The sequence below is a fragment of the Pleurodeles waltl genome, chromosome 1_1 (assembly GCF_031143425.1).
Source record: "Pleurodeles waltl isolate 20211129_DDA chromosome 1_1, aPleWal1.hap1.20221129, whole genome shotgun sequence".
NCBI lineage: Eukaryota > Metazoa > Chordata > Amphibia > Caudata > Salamandridae > Pleurodeles > Pleurodeles waltl.
Window position 1 is genome coordinate 59,428,806 of NC_090436.1, and position 21,793 is coordinate 59,450,598.

At 44.8% G+C, this 21,793-nt stretch overlaps 1 protein-coding gene across 3 annotated transcripts in view; it reads left to right on the top strand.

Moving 5' to 3' along the window:
- ATOSB (atos homolog B) overlaps positions 1-21,793 on the top strand; it is a 316,423-nt gene that overhangs the window by 108,284 nt on the left and 186,346 nt on the right. For 2 of the 3 annotated variants that reach the window (XM_069212482.1, XM_069212498.1), the window contains one exon: positions 15,301-15,550. The gene's annotated coding sequence lies outside the window, so the exon portion shown is untranslated. Of the gene's footprint in view, positions 1-3,374; positions 3,482-15,300; positions 15,551-21,793 lie in introns of those variants that run through there. The other variant, XM_069212490.1, reaches the window with a different exon arrangement.

Consider the following 21,793-nt stretch of genomic DNA (forward strand, 5'->3'; position numbering starts at 1 on the left):
TCTAGCTCCCAGGCTGTGTGTACACGGCTGGTGACTGCTCTCCGGCTGAGGTGCCCGTCGGTGAGGGCGGCTCCTGTGACCCTCCTGGTATACACACACACCAGAGAACAGCTCGTACAGCTCTCCGGCTGTCCTCACAGCTGAAGGCTGGTCCTCCGGCCGGCTGCATGCAGCCTGCACACGGCTGAGGACTCGTCCTGCACCCGCTCAGATTGTGTGCCGTTGTGCACCACCCTTGGATCACTAATCTTGGGTTTGCTCTGAGTACCGCCCCCGCACTGCTCCGATTGCTCACACTGCTGAGTCACACTCAACACTCCTCACTGTGTGTGCACAACTGGTGGAAGCTGTTTCTGCGGCTCTCTGGCTAAATATACCGCTGTAGATAGCGCCCAGAGCCCCAAGCTCTTGTAAATTGCCGAAGACAGCTGTTCACTTATCGGGTTAGGAGCATAGCTGAGGGTAGTCACAGAGATGTGGGGAAACGCCTGTACCGCCCAGGCTGTGTACACAGCTCTCGGTGTGGGCGCATATCTGGGGTGACCAGAGTTTGACAAGCAAAAACAGACGGACCAGACATAGAAGTAGGACAAAAGGCTGACTGATAATACTGACCATGATCAAGGTATATAGAAGTAGGAACACAGTGTGCGGCAGTGACTTTCAAACACTTCAAACTGTGAGGAGGTAGGTGTGTGCATGCATGTGCGCGTGCGCCACGTTGAGCGCTGGTGGCATCGGAACAGAATTGAAATGATATATTGTGGTACCATAACATGTATTAACTGCCACTATTTTTGATACTGCTGGAGTGACTTCTTTGCAGGACATTGCCCATCAGCCACACATCCTATGTGTTGTTGAGATCGAAGAACGATGTGTATCCTTTGCACATGCTAGCATGCCATCCGTGGCAAAATTATTAAAAACAACTATTTTTTTTGTCAGTTTTTTTTTTTTAGGCCTGATGCCTTCCTGCATGGTTATAGCTCATTTGTCTTATATGAGAGCTGCTCAATGTGGGGTGCCAACAGCAATGTTTATTTCCGTTTAGAATAGTGCGTACATCTGGCAGTGTAATAGTGCCAACTGATTGCACTCATGGATTCTTAGGAGGAAAAGAAGATGTATTAGGAATCAAACCGAGACTTGCTGGTCACACAACCTGAAATCAGGTGTGTTAACTCATAAGGATCAATGTTCTGGGACCTGTACATGTGTGCAACCTCAAAGAACCGCAAGTTGCAGTGTCCCCATGAGCAGACTGAAAACACTGCTTTGGTCAAGAAACTCATTGTGCAACGGTTTTGCATTGGTGACTTACTATACATAATATCAAAGTTATGCTGCTTTTGAGAGGGTTAGTCTGAAAGCAGAATAAGGGTTGAAAAGCATTTTCCTGCCAAACTACACCAGTTTGAAGAGGACGGACACAGCAATGCAATGCCTACACAAGAGCCGTGCTTCTGTACTGCCACCGCATAGACACATCCCTCAGAAAAAACACACAAGACATACATTAAAGCATATTGTATATGTGTCTCACAATGCACTCAAACTGAACATAGAGGTGTTTGTTATAGGCACAAGAGATATGCCTCCGCTACATATAAAGTATGTTTATGCTTCATACAACTGAGCTGTCTGTGTCTACGCACAGGTCATGTATACCTGAGCTATCTCTAAGGTGACAATGATCCATGAACAATGCCAAAAAATAAGTAGTTGTGGACTCTTGTCCTATCATTCTAACATTGCCACTGTTCCTGTGTTTTGTTGCCAAATGCACCCATTAAATATACTGGAAAGCTACACATGCAAGATATGAACTGAGTTGAGTTACGAAGTGCAACAAACACCCTAAAACATGTTGGCACTGAACTAACCCCAACAAACATATGAAGATAATCAATAAAAAAGATCAATTTTAAAAGCCTTCATGAACATAATGTTCCTTATTTTGTGCAAGCAGAGTACACTCCAAATACAGGAAAAAAAAAGTGAAGGAACATCGGCCTCCACCCACAACACCCCCTCCCCACCTACCCTACTCCCCAAAACAAACAAGCCTTTGTAAACCAGGAAAGGGGAGAGCCAAAATGAAGGAAATGTTTAGATTGAAAAGCAAACACATAAGCAGCATAGAAATTGTTTCATAATGGCCTCAGTGAGCAAATCAGAGTGCCTTGTAATGGATCCTTCTAGAAACTAGCAACTAGAGCAGCTTACGTCAAGCCTCGAGAAGCCTGTCAAATTTCCTGGAATTAATGACCAGTCCTGCTGCCATATTCTGTTTGCCTTGAAGCTTGTAAATAGATGACTCGGGTAAGTCATCGTAACAATTGTTGGCATAGTTAAGTTAACAGATGGTAGCATTAATAATAAAACCTTTCAACTGCATTGGCATAAAAAAAAAGTTTTTCTTCAAGATACTTATTTAGAGATGACAGGATGACACGCCTACAACAGCAGGATGAGGCGTGTGGTAATGCATTCAAAGCTATTTTCTATACAGTGCCTAAAAAAGGCCTTCATCAGGCTAGAATCTAGTAATGAGTGCTCTTCACCATGTGTAGAAAGCAGATGAGCCAGAACATATCTGAAACTTTTAGTGACCGCTGGCAAAAGAAGAGATTGGCCTATGGTTAGCTTGTGCCCTGGAGTCCAAGATTGCTTTAACAACCCCTTTCTTATCCACTATGGACTGTGCCAGATGAAAACCCGTGTTAAGGATGAAGGTAAAAGCATGTGTAACAAATACAGGTAAAAATTTTAGAACCCTGACTGCACGTATATAATTTGGGGAGTTGGACTTCAGAGAGGTAATGAAGGGGAGAGCTGGGAGAGGAGAGACACAAAAGAATGAAGGTTTGTAATCATGCTTCCTGAGCCAAAGAAACCAGAAGCAGGGCAATACAATCATGATCGGCCTTGATGCTCTCTTAAAAATAGAGGCCACATTGTCACAAACAACTTGGGAAGGGAAATAGTCATTTTGACACATGGCAGATTGGAGATGGAAGCCTGAGAAATAGCAGTTGATACAATAGGGGTCAGTACTATTAGTATCATGTTACATGCACGCTGGTCTCGTGCATAGAGCACGGTGCAGCTCTCGGGTTCTGTATACACAGGCCAGTGCAGCTCTCGGGTCCCTTGCAGACAGGATAACCCCAGAGTCATGTGGACACTGATTGCGAGGCCCTCTGGCTCGCATTGCACCTGGCGCGCTCCATGCGTGCACAGCTCTCGGGTTGCCCTGCACACAGCTCGGCGCAGCTCCCCCAGCACCGGCTCGCACCGCCTGGCAGAGGCTCAGGGATGAAATCACTCGCAGGGAGCCGGGGACTGGTGGCAGGCAGGAGCGGTGCTGGGGGAGGAGCGCGGGGGGCAGGCTCCAGAGCACAGACTGATGAATAACCAGCCCAGGGACAGAGGAGGCTACCGGCTCCAGCGGCGCCCCCGCCGGCTCGAGAGAGAGGTAAGCTGCGGCCTTCACAGGCCCCTCCACCCGTCCTTTGTCTGCCGGGTCAGAGGTCACGGGGTACCCTTCCTTCGTCTGCCGGGGGGTCAGAGGTCACTAGCTAGAGGGTGGGGGCGAGCCCTGAATGCACTTGTAAGGCCGCAGCCCTGCCAGTTCGTACCGACCAGCGGTGTTTGCAGCCTGTCAGTGTGGGGCCAGTGGGGGTAGACGTTCCCCCCCCCCCCGCCAAAGTGACCTGCACCTGTGACGCCCCCAAAGCGAGTCCGTCTTCCCTTTCCATCGCCCTCCAGGACCGTCTGGTTTGTTTCTGTGCGAAACAAACGCTTTACTGGAAGACACGGTCGCAACTTTAGTCCGTCTTCCTTTTCTGCAGCCAGGGGCGTGTCCCGACTGCCCTCTGGCCGCTCATTGGGTGGCTGTTCACCTCGGGGCCTATAAAAGGATTTGGTTTCTGGGTCATGGTCTCAAAGCCAGATACTGACCTGTTGCTGGGTACGTTCAGCTGAACTGACTAACCACTAAAAGCCTAAGCCTGTTCTCTTGCTGTATTTTGTTTGTAAGGCTTGGAGCTAGTGAAGAACGTATTGGTTCAGGCTTGGCTAGTTCCTGCAAGACTTCAAAGCAGACCAGAATTTACAGATGTTGGTTATACAGATTGTGATGATGCCCAAACCTGCCAGTTTAATTGTATCTGCGGTTATAAAGATCATATTCTAGAACCACCTTCCGTTGCTCTTGATACAATATTTTGAAGCCAATCACATTTCTTAATGCATCTGCAGTGATACTAATGATTTTATGTAGACTTTGACACATGCATCACACCACTGTGCATAATACATTTTATAATTACCCACCACGTTGTGACATTCATGTTATTGTAATTGGCCCTACTCCTCTTAAACCTGCACTGTGTGCTCTGATCTCTGCTATGAATATACCTCATTGTTTCATCTTGGCTTTTAGGTAGTAAGTAAAGGCCTGCACATTTTTAATACTTATGTTATCACTACCCTACTGGCACGCCCTCTGATTTATGGTGAGTTCTGAGCATTGGGGCAAAAGCCAAACAACATCAAAGAAAATAAGACCAATTTAAAAGCAAAGAAAACCACTTGAATCATTCTAAAAATAACTGGCGGGAAATAAAGCATGATCATCAAAGTATTTTTTACAAGACCAACCTAAAAAAAATTAAGTATTTTAAAAATGTCACTATCAATGAGGGAAGGTAATGCTAGATCATGAAATATTACACTCCATTCACAGTAATTTATAAGCACATTTTCTTGTTCCTATGCATGTGTTTTGGGTCCAAAATAAACTTTTCTGTATAACTTGCAGGCATGGTTCATGAAGTTGATTTTGATTTTAAGATTGGATTACCTGCCAATTCCTCATATTTGCCACAGAGGCAGTGTCTACCCTTGGGCAGATGGGGCCACATTCTGCTCTTATGGGCATCTTTGAAGAAGCAGTACTTCCACCACCCCACCCAGCTACTTAAACTTGGGCAGAAATGACCACGGTCAGACCTGAGGAGAGTATGTGAAGTAGCACTTCTTCCACCAGGCCTGATAGCCGATTACAGTTCAAACTTTGTGCATCTGAAGTAGCATCTCTCCCAGTTTGCCCATCGGGGGCCTGTCCTGGGCAAAATGTGCCACAGTCAGACCCCGTGGTCACATCTTGGGAAGGGCTCTCCCTGCATTCCCTCTGCAGCTCACCCTGGACAGTAAGAACCATGGGCAGACCTTAGACACATCTGGAGGAGCAGCTCTCGCTAGGTGGCATCCTAAGCACAGTACCAGCAGTAATGCTCAGTCGGCCCTCAAGATTTATTTGTAGGAACAGCTCTCCTGGGATACCTAGTAAAGCTCAATCCACAGCAGGAAGGGTGCAGAGTCGGGTTGCATGAATGCTTCTGATGGAGCAACTCTACGACAATTCCCTGTACACCCCAGACTGGGGCAGTAAGTTTGACAGGCATAAGAGAAACCATGAAGGTGGAGCAGTCCTAGCATAGCCCTATAGCCAAGGCCATAAGACTCGCAGGTAGCCCTCAGGGTCCCATTTGAATGACTAGCAGAGGCAAGACCAGGGCACTAAAAGACACAGCTATACCTCGGACGCTTAACTGATGAAAAAGCACACGCCTTATCTTCTGCAGCCCAGGCCAGCAAGAGCCACAGTCAGACCTGGGTTGTGCATCTGAAGGAGGTGAATTCCAAGCATTCCTGACAGAGCCCAGCCTGATCAGAAAGGCCACAGTCAGACCTAATAGGCACATCTGAAGGAGTAGCACTCCCAGCATTCCACTCCTGCCCAGCCCGGGCCTGCACCATAAGGCTCCATTGCATAGGCATGTTGTAGGAGGTATCACTAGCTCCAAACCTCAATCTGAGAGCCACATTAGAGAGAGTACTCTCCAAACCACAGAAGAAGCTAATTGAGAAATTGTCAAAAAATAATTCTATTTGTTTCTCGAATTTCATTTCACCACTAGTTGAGGAAAATGCGGTTAAAGAAATAATTGACCTTTTACACAACATTTGGCTCACCTTAACTTACATGCTTGAAATGCCTTTTTCAAAAGTTCTGCGCTTTCTTTTTGTAAATGCCCTGTCTCTCCCTTTAAAGGTCTGGCTGCTCATAATTATGTATGTTATACACCTATTGATATACATTGTGAGGCGCTGATGTATATTGCAAATACGAACATCGTGAATAAGCTAGCAGTGGCTGCTAATACTGTGCATGCTTGACCATTGTCTTAAATGCACTAATTACACTTTATGTAAAGCATAACAACCACCTATGCAGCAAGCTTAGCTTCTCGCCTTAGGGCAGGAGACACTTGGAGTAAGGTTTCTACATGCAGTGCTGGTTCTTACAGAACAAGTTAAGAAACTAGTCAACTTGTCGTATTTATTAGTAATGAAGACTTGAGAAACTGGGCCAACTCTCGCCTGTAGCCAATATGAAGACACCACCTTCATCTGACCATTACTTCCCTTCCATCACCAACTGCCCTACCACTTTGACTGCCAATACTGAGACATGCCATCTCTTTGAACAAATCATGTGAATTTCAACTTTTAAGCAGTCTAGGTAGCTCTCCATGGGGTCTGCTGCCATTCCTAAAAAAATAGTCCACCAGTTTTCGGGTTCTTGGGTGGGTGGATACAGCAACACATTTCTTCATAAAAGCTTGAACCAAGGTCTTGTAGATTTTGCTGTCTCAGTTCAAAACTGAACATGATCTGCCCAGCAGCAGAGGGTTGCAGTACCACCTTAGCAGACCCTAATGGCTTTGTGAGATAATAAGCAGTAGCCCACATGAAATGGCTCTACCTTTTGCGATCTGGTGCTTCAAAGAGTTACCAGCATTAATGAGCAATTAGTTGCTTAAATTTATGTCCGGTGATCTCCCATTGAGCTTGCAAGATGAATACAACCCAAGTGTTCTTGCTATGTATGATTGTTTTTAGGTACAATTAATAGTGTTGCGCCAGGGGATAAAGGAATGTGCTTGTGCTGCTTTTCAGCCATTTCTAGACCAATATGGGAATAGAAGGAATGAACACATGGGTAATCGATTGAGAGTGATCTGAGGTCTTCTATTTGCAACTCAATTTCAAATGCAAACAAAGTTTTGATTTTCACTTATTCTTGTTAAATCTTGAGTTGCGAACGTTGAGCACATTTTAAAAAAATGTTTATGATGAAAATGCTTGGGGTAGGCTGCCTTAGTCTTGCGTATGACCACTGAAACGGGCACCATATTTACACACTGCGTGGTATTGAACACATTTCCCTACAACAAAGCCAATTAGTATGCCATACGGTGATTGTCTTAATTATACAAAAAAGTGATGGATGGAATGTTTCGATTAAGCTCAGCCACTAGGAATTACTCTAAGCCACATTCCAATCCATAGTTATTTTGCAGACCATGTCACAGTGACAGTGTGCATGGGACCTGCATCTAGGCATACCCATCCCACTTAGGGCGACACACTAAAGTATACAGTCTGCCTCTCCCAGTCTATGCATAAACCTCTGCCCAGCACCATGTGGGAGAAAATGTTGCATGTGCATAGTTGACCAAAAACTGTAGCAGGAATGCCACATGATTCTTTAGAGTAAAATTAAAGTACGTTTTGGGGAGTTGGCTGTGGTACAGGTTTTGCTTGTGTCTGTGTATGAGTCTGTATTTGTGTGCGCTTGATGTGGAGTCTCTCTGGCCTGAATGTGTTTCTTTAGTGGCCAATTCCACCAGAAATAACACTATATTGTGGGCCTCTTTGGCGTTATGTATCCTAATAGTCCGGCATAATACTCGCCACAGCATAAGGCTGGGTATTTTTGCTATATTGTGTGCATCCCTGACATAATGTGGACCTTTCTTGGTAAACTATGGGTCTCCTTGGCATTATGAAACACGTTAATCATTCGTGGTGTGTTGGGGGCATCCTTGTCCTAATGATGCCCACCTGTGGAATGTTTTGCTATCATTGACTTTTTTTGTGACCTTTTTTCACATGATGAAGCCTTCCTCTGGGATAGTTCCAGACATCTTTGTTTTATTTTGAGCATGACTGATATGGTTCCATCCATGGCATAACACAATACTGGTTTTTGGGTAATGGTGGTCTTCCTTGAAGATTGTAGCCATCCTTGTCATGATGGTATCCCCCCCCCGTGGAACATTTTTGCTCATCATTGCCATTGGTGAAAATGCTGAAAATAAGATGGGTATCCCTGGCATGTGACAGTACATACATAAGGAATTAAGGCAGAATGGGTTCATGTGTAGTAGTAATACATTAGAGTATTTCATGAAAACATGATGTCCCGTTTGTGGACCGAAAATAAATTTACTAAAACGAGGTTGCTATTGTGAAACAAAATAGATGTTTTTTCATGAAAACCACAGGTTTTTATTTATCAAAATCTTGAATCTGGTAGTAAAATATAAACGTTTTAGACAGCTGAGAAGCTCAGGCTTTTCTGAACAAAATGCTTGCATTTCCAAAATATCTACTTATTTTGCGTTGGAGTGACACTTAATATTAAGCCTGGAAGGCTTAATGCAGGTGTCTGCCTATGCAAGAGAGCCTTTATGCAATGTTAGAAATGTCTCCACATGAGTTATGAAATACCCATGTACATTATTATCAGTACTATTGCTGTCCAAGTGGTGAGCCTGCAAGATTTGAGTGGCTAGTCTGATATCTGAATCTGTAAGGTCTGTAGCGTGAGAGGCAGCTAGTGTTTTCACTTTTCTTAGAAAATACAGACTGTTGGTTTATATTTGAGATAGTAGTAGGGCCAACAGTGGGTACTTAAATAAGGTGTTTCCAAATCTGTATAATTTTTTTAAGTTGCGTTGAAAGACCTATGGGTAACATAACCAAATACTAGAGCAAGCTTTGAGCCAGCCTAGTGCATGTTTGGTTGGCTTTCTTGCCTGTTTCATTTGCTTAGTTCATATTTGATGGTTTGCCTTCCTCTTCTTGTGTTTGTCACTCACCTGGAGCACAGCTTGTGTACCATACTTTTTTATTTGGTGACCTGTATCCTCCCACAGCTGAACTACTTTTTTCTTTTCCTTCCAACGCTCCATGTTGTTTCTTGTTCTCTTTTGTGTGGTACTTTCCCTTTATATTGTTGCCCCTCGTTCTCTTGTTTTTCCCCGCCTTCCACCTAGCTTACCTATTGTGCCTTCTCTGATCACCGTTGTGCTCTTCTCGCAGCTCAGCAGTGTTTAGTGGCTTGGCCACCCCCTAACACTTCTCCATTGCTCCCCCACACCTCCCTATCCCGTTCTTTAAATTAAATTTTTAGGCCTGCTATGCGTCTGTAATTTGCTTCCGGGCTGCCCTTTCCTCTGTGATATGCTTTCGCTTTCTTTTTTATGTTTTTTAATTTGCTGATCCAAGATGGGGTCCACCACCCTGGATTGGTAAATAATAATTAAAAAACAACAAAATGGCTGCTGTGTTATGACATATACACGCACCTGTGTGGTGGCGAATGAGCATGCATATGTCAATGTCATCCATCTGAGGTTGGCCATTTTTTTTTTGTTCCTACCATACAAGCATTTGCAAAGCCAGACGATCTGCTAGCGTCTTTAAAAGGTGAGGTATATTCGCTTTTAAAGTGTTTGTTTAATTAGCATTTAGGAACTGTGCAAACATTTTTTAAGTGATTTCTTCTTGAATTTGCTGTTATAAAGTTTATATTTCAAGGGGAGAAAATAACTGCATATTGCTAATTCCACCTTCCCCTTAAACATGATAACTGGCCGGCCGCCCAGAATAGTGGCCAGGTGGATCCCTATAAGTAACGATTCTTTTAAAACCTGTAGGATCTATCAACCATGACTGATTTGGACTGTAAAGCATGTGTCCATTTTTTATCCATGCCCCTGACAAGTAGATCCTCAGTTGTAAAATATGATGTGATCTTGAAAGAGGCAAGAAAAAATCAAATAGAATCAAATCAAATCAAAATCATTAACATTTATAAAGTGCGCTACTCACCCGTGCGGGTCTCAAGGCGCTAGGGGAAAGGGGGGGGGGTTACTGCTGCTCGAAAAGCCAGGTTTTTAGGAGTCTCTGGAATGCGGAGTGGTCCTGAGGCTGGTGGGGAGGGAGTTCCAGGTCTTGGCTGCCAGGAAGGAGAAAGACCTCCCACCCGCCGTGGAGCAGCGGATGCGAGGGACGGCAGCGAGCGCGAGGCCAGAGGAACGGAGGAGGCGGGTGGGGACGTAGAAGCTGAGGCGTCGGTTGAGGTATTCCGGTCCCTTGTTGTGGAGGGCTTTGTGTGCGTGGGTGAGAAGTCGAAAGGTGATCCTTTTGCTGACTGGGAGCCAATGCAGGTGTCTCGGGTGTGCGGAGATGTGGCTGTTGCGGGGTACGTCGAGGATGAGGCGGGCCGAGGCGTTTTGAATGCGTTGCAGGCGATTTTGGAGTTTGGCGGTGGTCCCAGCGTAGAGGGTGTTGCCGTAGTCCAGGCGGCTCGTGACGAGGGCGTGGGTCACGGTTTTTCTAGTGTCGGCGGGGATCCAGCGGAAGATCTTGCGGAGCATGCGGAGGGTGAAGAAGCAGGCGGAGGACACGGCGTTGACTTGCTTGGTCATGGTGAGAAGGGGGTCCAAGATGAAGCCGAGGTTGCGGGCGTGGTCTGTGGGGGTCGGTGCGGTGCCGAGGGCCGTGGGCCACCAGGAGTCGTCCCAGGCGGACGGGGTGTTGCCGAGGATGAGGACTTCCGTTTTGTCAGAGTTCAGCTTTAGGCGGCTGAGCCTCATCCAATCTGCGACGTCCTTCATCCCCTCTTGTAGGTTGGTCTTGGCGCTGGCGGGGTCCTTGGTGAGAGAATTGGAATATGGAAGTCAAGAAAATTTTTATATACATTTTAAAAAAACGACAGCCATGTGAAATTGAAACCCAAGATTTAAAAAAACAAAAGTCCTAAAAAAAATTAAACACAAGTTACACATAAATGCTCTGATAACAAACATTAAGCTTAAATCAAAATTACCAAAAGTATGTACTTTGTAGAATTAGAGTACATAGGTTATCTGTTAAGCAATAATAAAGAAATTTAAAATTTGTAGCATAGTCTGTGCCATATATGTTCTTGCATGTAGAACTCTTTTCAATAAATGTTAAAAAAAATAAAAAATAAGGTGGGTGGAAGACAATTGCAGGTTAGCACACAAAATGGGAAACGTAAGAAAATAATAAGGAGTTGGCTAGGCATGAGCAAGAGTAGAGCAAGGGCAGTTGATTGTATAACGTGCAATTTAACTTATATATTTTTAAAGAGCTTGCTTCCAGGTGTACTCAAGTAGCCAGTTCCCCTTTTTAGTGTGAAAGCTTTTCAAGACCTTGATGTTTGAGAACACATTAGTAATCCATTCAACTTTGTTAGAGTTTGCTACTCTTCCATATTCTCAAAATGTTCCTCTTAGCTATAATTAATGCTTGCCACGGGAATTGTTTTTGAGTGTTATTGAGTATAACCTTTTGATCATCATAAACCAGGGTAATTAGTGTTTTAGAGATTTTTATTTGAAGTCCCAAAACTAACAAGATTCTCTTGAAGATCACGTTCAAAAATTGTTTTACTCTTATATATTCATTAAACATCATGTATTACACCAATGCCATTACACCCCAACAGCTGTCATTAACTGGCATTCACAATTATAGCATTCAGCATCATTGATCAAAAAGTATCTTTTTATTTCTTCCTCCCAATCCAATTTATGTGCATTCTTCAAAGCTCTCGATTTACACACAGAATCCCCAAGGTTGTGGATCGCTTTATTAGACAAATTCCATCTTTTAGTACATGAAAACGTAATGTAAGGGATTCGAATATCTGGGTCAAAAAAATCTAAATATATCTTTCAACGCAAGTTTGCATGTTGTATTTAAATTATAAAACAGTTTTTTGTGTGCAAACCACGAGTAATCGCAAATCCAAGTGAAAGGAAATCGAGTTTCTCTTTACCGCTGTATGATCGTCCTTGAAGGGCTGACTTTTTCCAAGCTCCCTGGTGCGTGCATAAGCCATTGCGGACTGGACAGTCTGCATTCAGATGGGCTTCTGATGGCATCTGCGCCCTGTGATGTATACCGAACATCGCCTTTGCAGTGAGCAGTTCACGCCGGGTTATTTTAGGCGATGCGGTTGTGCTGTAGTGCTCACAGAGGGTTTTGTAGCATGACTTTCAAGCCCTGAAACTAAGGTGGTTTCTGTTTGCACGAGCCTGCCTGGCCGCTATAAATACAGCAGTGGTAGAGGGTTTCAATACTCGGCGGCCTCTGCGGTGACTCGCTGCTCGGCGCGTGCCGCGGCGCGGGGAGCTGGGCGGGCGCGTGCCGCGGCGCGGGGAGCTGGGCGGGCGCGTGACGCATCACGCGCATGACGCAGCACGTTACACTTCGGCTGCCCGTGACTCGGCACACTGAAGGACATTTCAGTCCAAGCTGGGCCTGGGAAACTAAATACTCTCCACCACAGTAAGCAGGGGAGTGACCCCCTCGGCAGACGAGCTGGGAGAAGATAATCAGGAGCCCCGAGATATGGAGAATTGACAAAGACGGAGACAGTGTCACGCTTCACATGTTCATGACGTAGAAGGTGTACTTGGGAGATGTGTGAAACCACACCTCGCAGATACCATGACTGTGCAGTTTAGTGTAGCACTGGTTATGTTATGTGTACACTTCATTCCCTAGAACTGAAGTGTAATGAGCTGCCCTGGTCTTGTAGCTACTGCCAAGCTAACATTACTATGTGTGATCTAATTAAACTGCCCATTATGTCTTTGGCCAAACGAACTGTACTACTATCCTGGATTACAACATATTGTGATAGTTATACACTTGCATGACTGTATGGCAGATTTCAAAGCAGTGTTTCCCGACTACGTAGGCGTTCTGTCTCTTACTCTTACTCATTTCACTTAAATCTCATGCATAGATGCAGCAACAAGAAGCAAGATCAGAGCTTAACACTGGTCCCCATGTACAGCTTCTATCCGACCCATAATGGACATACAGAACACAATCTTCCATACATGGCACTGCTGTGGGGTAGTTTTAGGCGCAGTCCGCAAAGCGCTTCAGGCCCTCGTCAGGGTCAGGAAGCACTATATGACTATATTACAGTAACTCCTCACACTGCACTTGTGCATGTGCCATTGCATGTTACATGCAGCATGCACATAAGGCAGCATATCACCCCTACCATGCATATTCCTGGCATGTCCATGAATCAACATACAATACTTTGCATGTCGAAAAATGTATACTTGGCATGGCTGTGAGAAATCCTGTTAGACTTTGATTGTCCATGGCATTTTATACTTAACATAACTCGACTCGTGTCACTAATACAACACATGAGTTTTGTCAAGCATACCCAATGCCTAGCTCATTAGATTTGGCACATAAATTAAACCAGACTTTGCACTTGGCATGCTCATTGCACAGGATATTTATGAGATAGGACAGCCCATTACATACATATACTTAGCTTGTCAGTGACAGGAGACCTCAGTTGTCATGTTATGTCCTAGACATAGCACCTTGTGCTTAGAATGGTCCATGACACAGTTTCCTCAAGTAAGCTTGTCTGTGACACAGTGCCCGATGCTTACCTTTTTTGTGACAAATTATTTTCCTTTTAACAAATTACCCTGCAGATTGTATGTTTAAAAAAAATTGAACTTTACACTTATCATGAGCATGTCAATAAAACTTTCCTTTACACTTAGCATGTTCGTTACTCAGCTTGTTACGTTTGATGTGTTCACAGCACAATGTTCTTTGCATGTCCATGTCAGAGTGCATTACACTTAATACCCCGCAATAAAACATATTCCCCATGCCCGTATGTTATACAATGTACTGCACTCAGAATGTCTGACTCGATCAGTGTATTGTACTTAGAAAGTCCATGACCTAGTACCTTGCCCACAACATCCATTTAATCAGACAACAACTTAGACTTAACATGAACATCTCCATCGCAGAGCATATTACACTTATCATGTCCACTCTGCAGCTTTCCCACAGAGCATGAGCTTGTTGATGACATCCTACCTGGGGTCTTGGCATAGCTATGACACAACATTACGTTTCTCAAACTCATGTCATGCTTGGCATAACCATGATTCTGTGCCTCACCCGTAACCATGTCCATGCTTTTCGCAGCCTCAGGTAGGTCCTATAAGATGTCTGCCCAAAGCTATTGGGCTGAAGAGGGTCATTGCGACCTCCCTCGTCACCAATCTTTTAGTTTGTTCCATTGGCAAGTGCAGAAAAGCAGTCCTCCTCCTAGTCAGAAGTGTAAGGAAAATGTAACCGCTTAGAAGAGGAGCTTGCACCCTCCCACTCTGTACCTCGTTGTTTCTTGCCCCCTCCCACTCTGTACCTCGTTGTTTCTTGCCCCCTCTCCCCTGACTGCCCCGTCCCACCTTGGGTGCCCCTCCGTCTTATCACAAAAAACGATTGACAAAGACAAATAGCTCTCGCATACGTGAGAGATATTTGACTTTGTTTTTAGCGAGGTTGTAAACCAATATGGCTTCTGAGCAGCATAGTTTAAAAAAGGGGAAAAAAAGTAATATGAAATTACCACAACTTCGCCTGTCCATTCCCGCCCCCCCCCCCAGGTATGCCGCACAGCATCCGGACAGCTGTACAACATGGCGGAAAAAGCATTGACTAAGCCAGTAGATCTCGCACAGGAAAGACCTGTTGGCTTTGCCAATGCTTGTTCTTAGCTATGGACATTATTTGGTCAATCTGCATTTGGATCCCTGTAATTTGTTTATTAGTGGTGTCTTCTTAAGAGAAGCAGGAATAGTTGAGAACTCATATGGTTACTCAAGATGTGATGCAAGAACAGATGAGTCTGAAAAGACAACTAACAACTATTACAAGTTTTAAGGCCGAGGTCGCAAGAAGAAACTGAACCTACGATTCTGGCCTGCTCTCGTTTGTCCTGGCATCAAGCAAGATTGCTGCAGATGTCAGTAATTTGGCCCAGAAGGGACTTTTCAGTATTGTCAGAAGGCATGTAAGGAGTACAGGAATGAACGTAGAGTGCCCATGTTTTGACCTCAATGATTGTTTCCTAAGATTGAAATGTAATGGGTGCTTGGAGTCTATTTATGGCATCGTTTGCAGGGGCAGAGACTTTGTGCCTCATTTGTTATTTTGTGTGATCTTGTGTAGAGTTCTGGACTGAGCTTTATTCATTGTGCTTTGTGTTTTTCCCCCCATCAGGTTCAGCGATGACCTCCGTTGTGTGTGGCCTGGCTTGGCAAGGTGGCATTGTGGGATGGGCACACTGCAGAATCGTGTCCCTTTTACAGTGACTCTGACGTTGGCGCTACCTGACCTTCCTCGAGCCCTCTAAGTGGAACGGAAAGGCCTCCTGTCTGCTAAAAATGCTTGGCTCAGAGTGTGCAGTTTATCCAGGAAGGTGGTGGAGTCTGCAACACGGGATTTATCTGTGGCCATGGGGGAGTGCCAGGTGAGTACATGCTTGCCTTGCCCGTGATTTCCTGACAAAGGCCGGATCCCATGATTCTTCTCACAATGTCTATGGAGGTACGACCCTTTAGTAATTTAAAACAACTGGGAATTAAAATAAATGAATAACTTCGCTTCACCAGTATTAGATCAGAAGGCTTCTAGGCTGCTGTTAGCTTGACTAATGCAAACAGGCTTTGAACCTTATCCTCGATTTACCTAAACCCAGTTTATGACCTCACATTCCTCAATGGAGGTCATACGTTTATGATGATTGACTGTCTTTAGCCCAGGGGTGTGAAGTGGGAGTGATTTTAGACACGGGAATGGTTAGCGATTGCTTCGTATTGTTTCTTCACCCAGGGAGTTCTTCTCAGTAGGTATCAGAGAGCTGCCTTATCCTCGATTTACCTAAACCCAGTTTATGACCTCACATTCCTCAATGGAGGTCATACGTTTATGATGATTGACTGTCTTTAGCCCAGGGGTGTGAAGTGGGAGTGATTTTAGACACGGGAATGGTTAGCGATTGCTTCGTATTGTTTCTTCACCCAGGGAGTTCTTCTCAGTAGGTATCAGAGAGCTGCCTTCTTTGATCAGTTAGAGACCTGCACCGTCACACCCAAACGATGCTGTAACTGAGAGGCACGGTATCAGATCCGTTGACCGTGAGCAGAAGAAACATAAAACGGTCTCTATCGCCATGTGTGCCTACCTTACACAGCCACCACTGGAGTAGCTGCCCTCTTGCTTAACTGGTTGGACTAACGAACCTTTTGTGTTTCATAAATACCGGGCGAATCCTGGTGTGGTTGGGCAGTTGGGAGCTGTTTTTTTAATTAACTTGTACAAGTTTTTAAGTTTTGGAAAGGCATTAGTCTAACAAAGCTATTGGTCTTAGCGTGTTTTTGGGCCCCTTAAACATTGCTTTTTTTTTTTTTTTTTTTTAAATGAGAAAGTCTTGTCATATTATAGCAGCACCTGGCGGCTGATACATTGGGTGCTCGTATGTGGAAGTTTCTTGCTTGCCCCTGCACCCGGGCTGAGTATTACAGCTTCTCTCCTGACGAGGAGAAGATAAATGAGATTAAGGAGGTTGTAGTGAAGAAAACTCAAGTGATCTCCTCGCACCTCTTGTGCTTTTGAGAGATAGGCAACCTAGCCGTGTGCCTGAAACCTGACAGTTTAGCCCAGTTTAGATCTGTCAGATGGGGTACTTTCAGCCAACTAGGGTCATCTCATCAGGTTTCAGAATTTATCCTTGGAAGTTGTGTTCATGCACACGATTGCAGGATCTTCCCAACTCTTTATTCAGGGCTCTGCAGGACACTTTAAGAAGTTCATACACAGAAGTAGTTATTTTTTACCTACTTTTTACCATTTTCGGACTAGAGTGGGCACTGTTTATATCTGGACATGGTTCTTCCATGTCTGCACCATACTTAGATTGTATTGTACTTGTCCTTTCACTTGCTGACCCCCAGCTTGGACTCGTGTGATGGCATGGTGGATGGAGATAGGCAGTTCAGGCCCTCCAGATTAAGGCCAGGCATGTTTGTGGCAATTCAACTGAAAACCATACAATTTAATACAATAAGGAACAGATCCCTTCCTGCAACAGCATTGTTATTGTACTTTTTTCATGCACTGTTCATTTGTATCGATGAGCAGGTGTTAACGACTAACGGTGGTTAATGGACATTGGTGCCTGCGGTTCTAATAAGCTTATGGATCTCTAATGTCAAGTGGGATGTTGGGCTTGGAAATCTAGGTCTTCGGTCCCTTTTTCAACCCTCGCTCACCCGTTGTGGTTTGAACACAGGGCTTGGTTTCATGATTAAGACTTCAGTGGGCTGCTGGCAGGGATTAAAACCCCAACTATAGTATGAACCTCAACCACCAGTACTTTGGGCCACATGTACGAAGATCAGGTTTTTCGACTCGCAAATTGTGAGACTTAGCGACTCGCAATTTGCGAGTTGCAAAACCTGATGTACAATAGTGTCGGTGACACTGTTTACGATTCGCAAAGGGGTCGCAAATGACCTAATTCATGAATATTCATAAGGTAGGTCGCAATTTGTGACCCTTTTGGGAATGACCGCCCTCACAGGGATGGTGGCCTTCTGGGGTCAGCAGACCACCATGTCTGTGACTGCTTTTAAATAAAGCAGTATTTATTTTTGAAATGCAACCTGTTTTCCTTAAAGGAAAACGGAATGCATTTCAAAAACAAAAATGAAAAGTTTTCTTTTCATTTTTTCTGAGCAGGCAGTGGTCCAGGGACCACTGCCTGCTCTGAAAAAATGTTTTCGCAGCCATTCACAAAGGGATGGGTTAGCACTAGTTTAAAACTGGTGCTAACTGTGATTGTTTTGTGACCGCATTTGCGGTCACAAAACAATCCTACATCGGACTGCGACTTGCAAATAGGAAGGGAACCCCCCGTCCTAAATGCGACTCGCAAACCCCTTTTGCGATTCGGTAATGTGATTGCAGAATTGGGTTTGTGCATTGGAAAAAGCTTTTTTCTCGTCGAAACGGCCAGATTCTGCGAACCGGGCTGTTCGCGACGAGAAAAAAAGCTTCTTACATGTGACCCAAAGTGTATTAAGTTGCCTTTTGTCTGTATTTGCATACATAGCGTCATATTGCCATTTTGAGAAAACCCTCATTCTGTCCCACTCAGGGTGAGGTTGGAATTTTACCAGGTCACTCTCTGCATAGATCTACAGCGGCCCAAGACAAAGATTCTAGTTCTCTTCATGTCCCTCACATCGGTTGCCTCAGGTGGCTCCTGTCTGTCTGCATGCGTTGATTATGTCCCTGAGGCTAAATGTTAAAATGACTCTGTGCCACCACATAGGAACTATCTCTCTGTCATCCACACACTCGTAGCACCTGCCTGGCCAGCGGTCAGAGCAGTGGGTCTCCTTGAGCCCAAGGGAGTCTCACTCATTGTCAAGCTTTGCCCTGGATTCTAATTTTGATGACTATCCCACCCTGGAATGCATATGCTGAGGTTAAATGGAAATGATAAAAGAATGTTCTATAACTACGATTGATAAAGTTTGTTTCCAGTTAATGCAAGTATTATGGTGAGCTCAGAAAGTGTTGCTATGGGCATTTCCCCTAAGAAGTATACAGGGGGTATGCCCCTGCCCTGAGTGACCTGACCGCATGCGAAACTGGTATCCAGACTTATTTTTTGTCCCTGCTAGCTCACAAAGCTAATGTGTGCCAGGCTAAGGCCTATCCATGATAAATCCAAGGTCTTGAAACTGATCTGTGTTCTGGAGAGACTCACCAAGCGTACCAGTTATCGACATAAAGTTATGGTTATAGCATACCAATTTTTGGGGAGATTCATAGTCCAGAGCAGACCTCTTTTTTTGTTTCAGGCATAGTGCAGCCTTTCGACCCCACTTGCGCAAAGTTGTTTTACTGAGATGTAACACCCAGACCCTTGTACTAACCTTCATTGTGCCTGTCGACTGTATGCGCAGCACATTTATGACAGCACTGGCCTATGTGTGATGAAAGTATGATTGCTGGGACCAGTGGGAGTCTTTTTTTGCTTGCCCCCGGTTTAGCATGGCACAAGGTGGAGAGTCGAAACAGCTTTCCTAATTAGTGGAAGTGTATTGCCTGTATTCTTGTGGTTGGCGGGTGGAGCACCAGAATCCGAAGTGAGGGACAATAAACATAGGGCTATCTTTAGAAGTTCTCTAACATCCTTTGAAAAAGAGACTGCTTAGTAGTCCCTCCTGTGCCCTGCCAGTTGGGTGGTAGAGAGGAGGCAGTGAGTTGGCAAAATCTGTGATTAAAGCTCAGGGAGTTTCTAGACAAGGTCTGCCCGTTTCTGTCCCTGGTGGCTTGTTCAGGAAAGTTGATGAGCGCCACCCTCCTGCTGCCTGTGATGTTTCTTCCCTTCCACCCTCCCGTTGTGTGTTGCTTTTTCCCTCCTACACTCCATCCTTCTGCAGTCCATGTTGCTGTTTACCTTCCAACCTCTGCCTCCCATGGTCTGTGTCGCCTCCTCCCCCAACCTCCATAAGAAAGAAAAAAAAAAAAGCGAAATGATGCAGCCAGAGCTGGATGAGACCCAGCGCGTTTGCTCTAATTTTTAGCCATGCTGCACGGCAGCTGCGCCACTCTACACCATGGAAAAATACTTTTTCAAAACCAATAGCTCTTGCATAGGCAAGACCTATTGGCTTTGCCGCGCTTGTTGTTAGAGCTGCAGCTGCACAAGCGGTTCTTCAGATGAGGACAGTTAGAGGTGGTGTGTGTCACTGAGTGACTTGAGCTGGTTCACTACCTGATGTTGTCACTTTTTGCTGCTGGGCTTCTTGGATTGCCAGTCTCAGATACGAGTGGATGTATTAGGAGTTGCATGCAGGGATTACCATTGGTTTTGTGGTGCAATTTTCCTGTGTTTGCTTCTGGTTACTTTACTTGTTTCCTCAAATCGAGACCAAGAGCCTATTTCTGGGCCACACCAAGTTAATAACCAGTATTATCTTTTTAGAGATTTCAATAATGAGGACTGGATTTGTGCATTGAAATCTTCTCGTGACGCATGTACTTCTTATAGGGTCTAGCTGCTTTTTGTTGCTTTAATAAACACATGATAATGAGATCAGGAACTGGTTCTCTTTGAAAAGATCTAAGATTAATTTCTACTTCCTGGATTTTTCTCAACCGTGAAGTAAAAATGCTGCCCTGGACTCCATTCTGGAGCCAGGAGGAGACTTTGTAGCTGAAGATCAGGCAGATCCCCGTGGTGTTGCTGCGGGAGGGTGGGATCTCAGGATCCTCATGGCCTGAAGATGTTGAACGCACCGAGTTAAGGGAGTTGGTGTGTTTGCACCAAGTGTGTTTCTTGCATAGTGGGCGATAGAGCACTGGTACTTATTCATAGGCATCACCTGTATCAAAAGGGTGTCACATTTATTCTTCGTTCTCCAAATACCATCTTGAAATAACGCCTGGTAGGAATTGGGTTGGGATTTTCTGGGGCTTAATGCAGAATATAAGTGATGAATGGATCTCATTGCCCTGCATGATGCCTGCGAGATCCTGTTGTTCTACCACCTCTTTGACCTCTTAAGGCATGAGTCCTTGGGCTTACGTGAGGCTTCTAGGAGCTCAGCAAACAGGATTTTCTCGTCCCAGTACTTACAAGTGACTGAACTCCGTTTACCCAGGCAGCGGTGACCAACAAACATTGTGGCGCAGTGATGCCGGGAGTATCTTTGTATGACTTTTTGTATTTAACGTTTTTCTTTTAGTCCATGGCTCTAAGTGAGCATTGTTAAAAAAATAATGTATAAATGATCTAAATGGTCTCTGCCACATTTAGTCTACCGGCAAGAGCGCAGCACTGTCAATTCCATACACATCTCATTCCGTATCTGTAGAAGGTATCCGTGGTGCCTGCTAGCCACGTATCACAAATCTGGCCTGTGCATGCACTGTGATGCAGGCTTCATCTGGGCCCTTGTTGCTCAGCCCTGCATTGCACTGTGCACATCTGGGTTGGGTTTATGGTAAGTGTGTTCCAGATCTACTGAAGGCTACAGATATTCTGCACTTGTTAGGCCTCATCTCACATTTCAAACTGAGCGTCTGGTTTGTGAGGGAGGTTCGCCCCACTTTGCAGATGTTTTCTGTGTCATGGTTGAGTTCTGTCGTCGTCTCAGTCTGAGAGGCCATTCTTCTGGCTTCCTTTTAAGCTCTACATTGAACACAGATGGTGATGCGGAAAGAACCCCCATGGAAGTGAAGGGGAATACGGTCTGGGCATGCCTGCAACCGCAGCCTGTGCCTCATCAGCATCGGGTGTCTCTGACAGGGGCCTTACAGGAAAAAAAAAAAAAAGCAGTGGCAAAGCCAGTAGCTCGGGGTTTTGGTGTGCTGGTGCAGTAGTTAATTCGTTTTTTTCATTTTTTTTTTTTTTACTGTAAGGATATTCCACCAAAAATGAATGCCCCTACCTCAGTGTGGCCACCATATGTTTACAGTACAAAATGTAACTTTTAAAAAAAACATTCACCGATGTGGATTTTTTAGTAGTGATGATTATTAAACAAACAAAAAAAGTCTTTCAGTTGTGCAGTGCATTTTACAACTATGTTTTTGTGAAGGTGGTCAAAATAATCACCAAATCTACCACCTAAATTGCTGGCTGCTGCAATGTCACTTAAACATTTAACAGCAACTTTATGAAACAGCTCTTGTT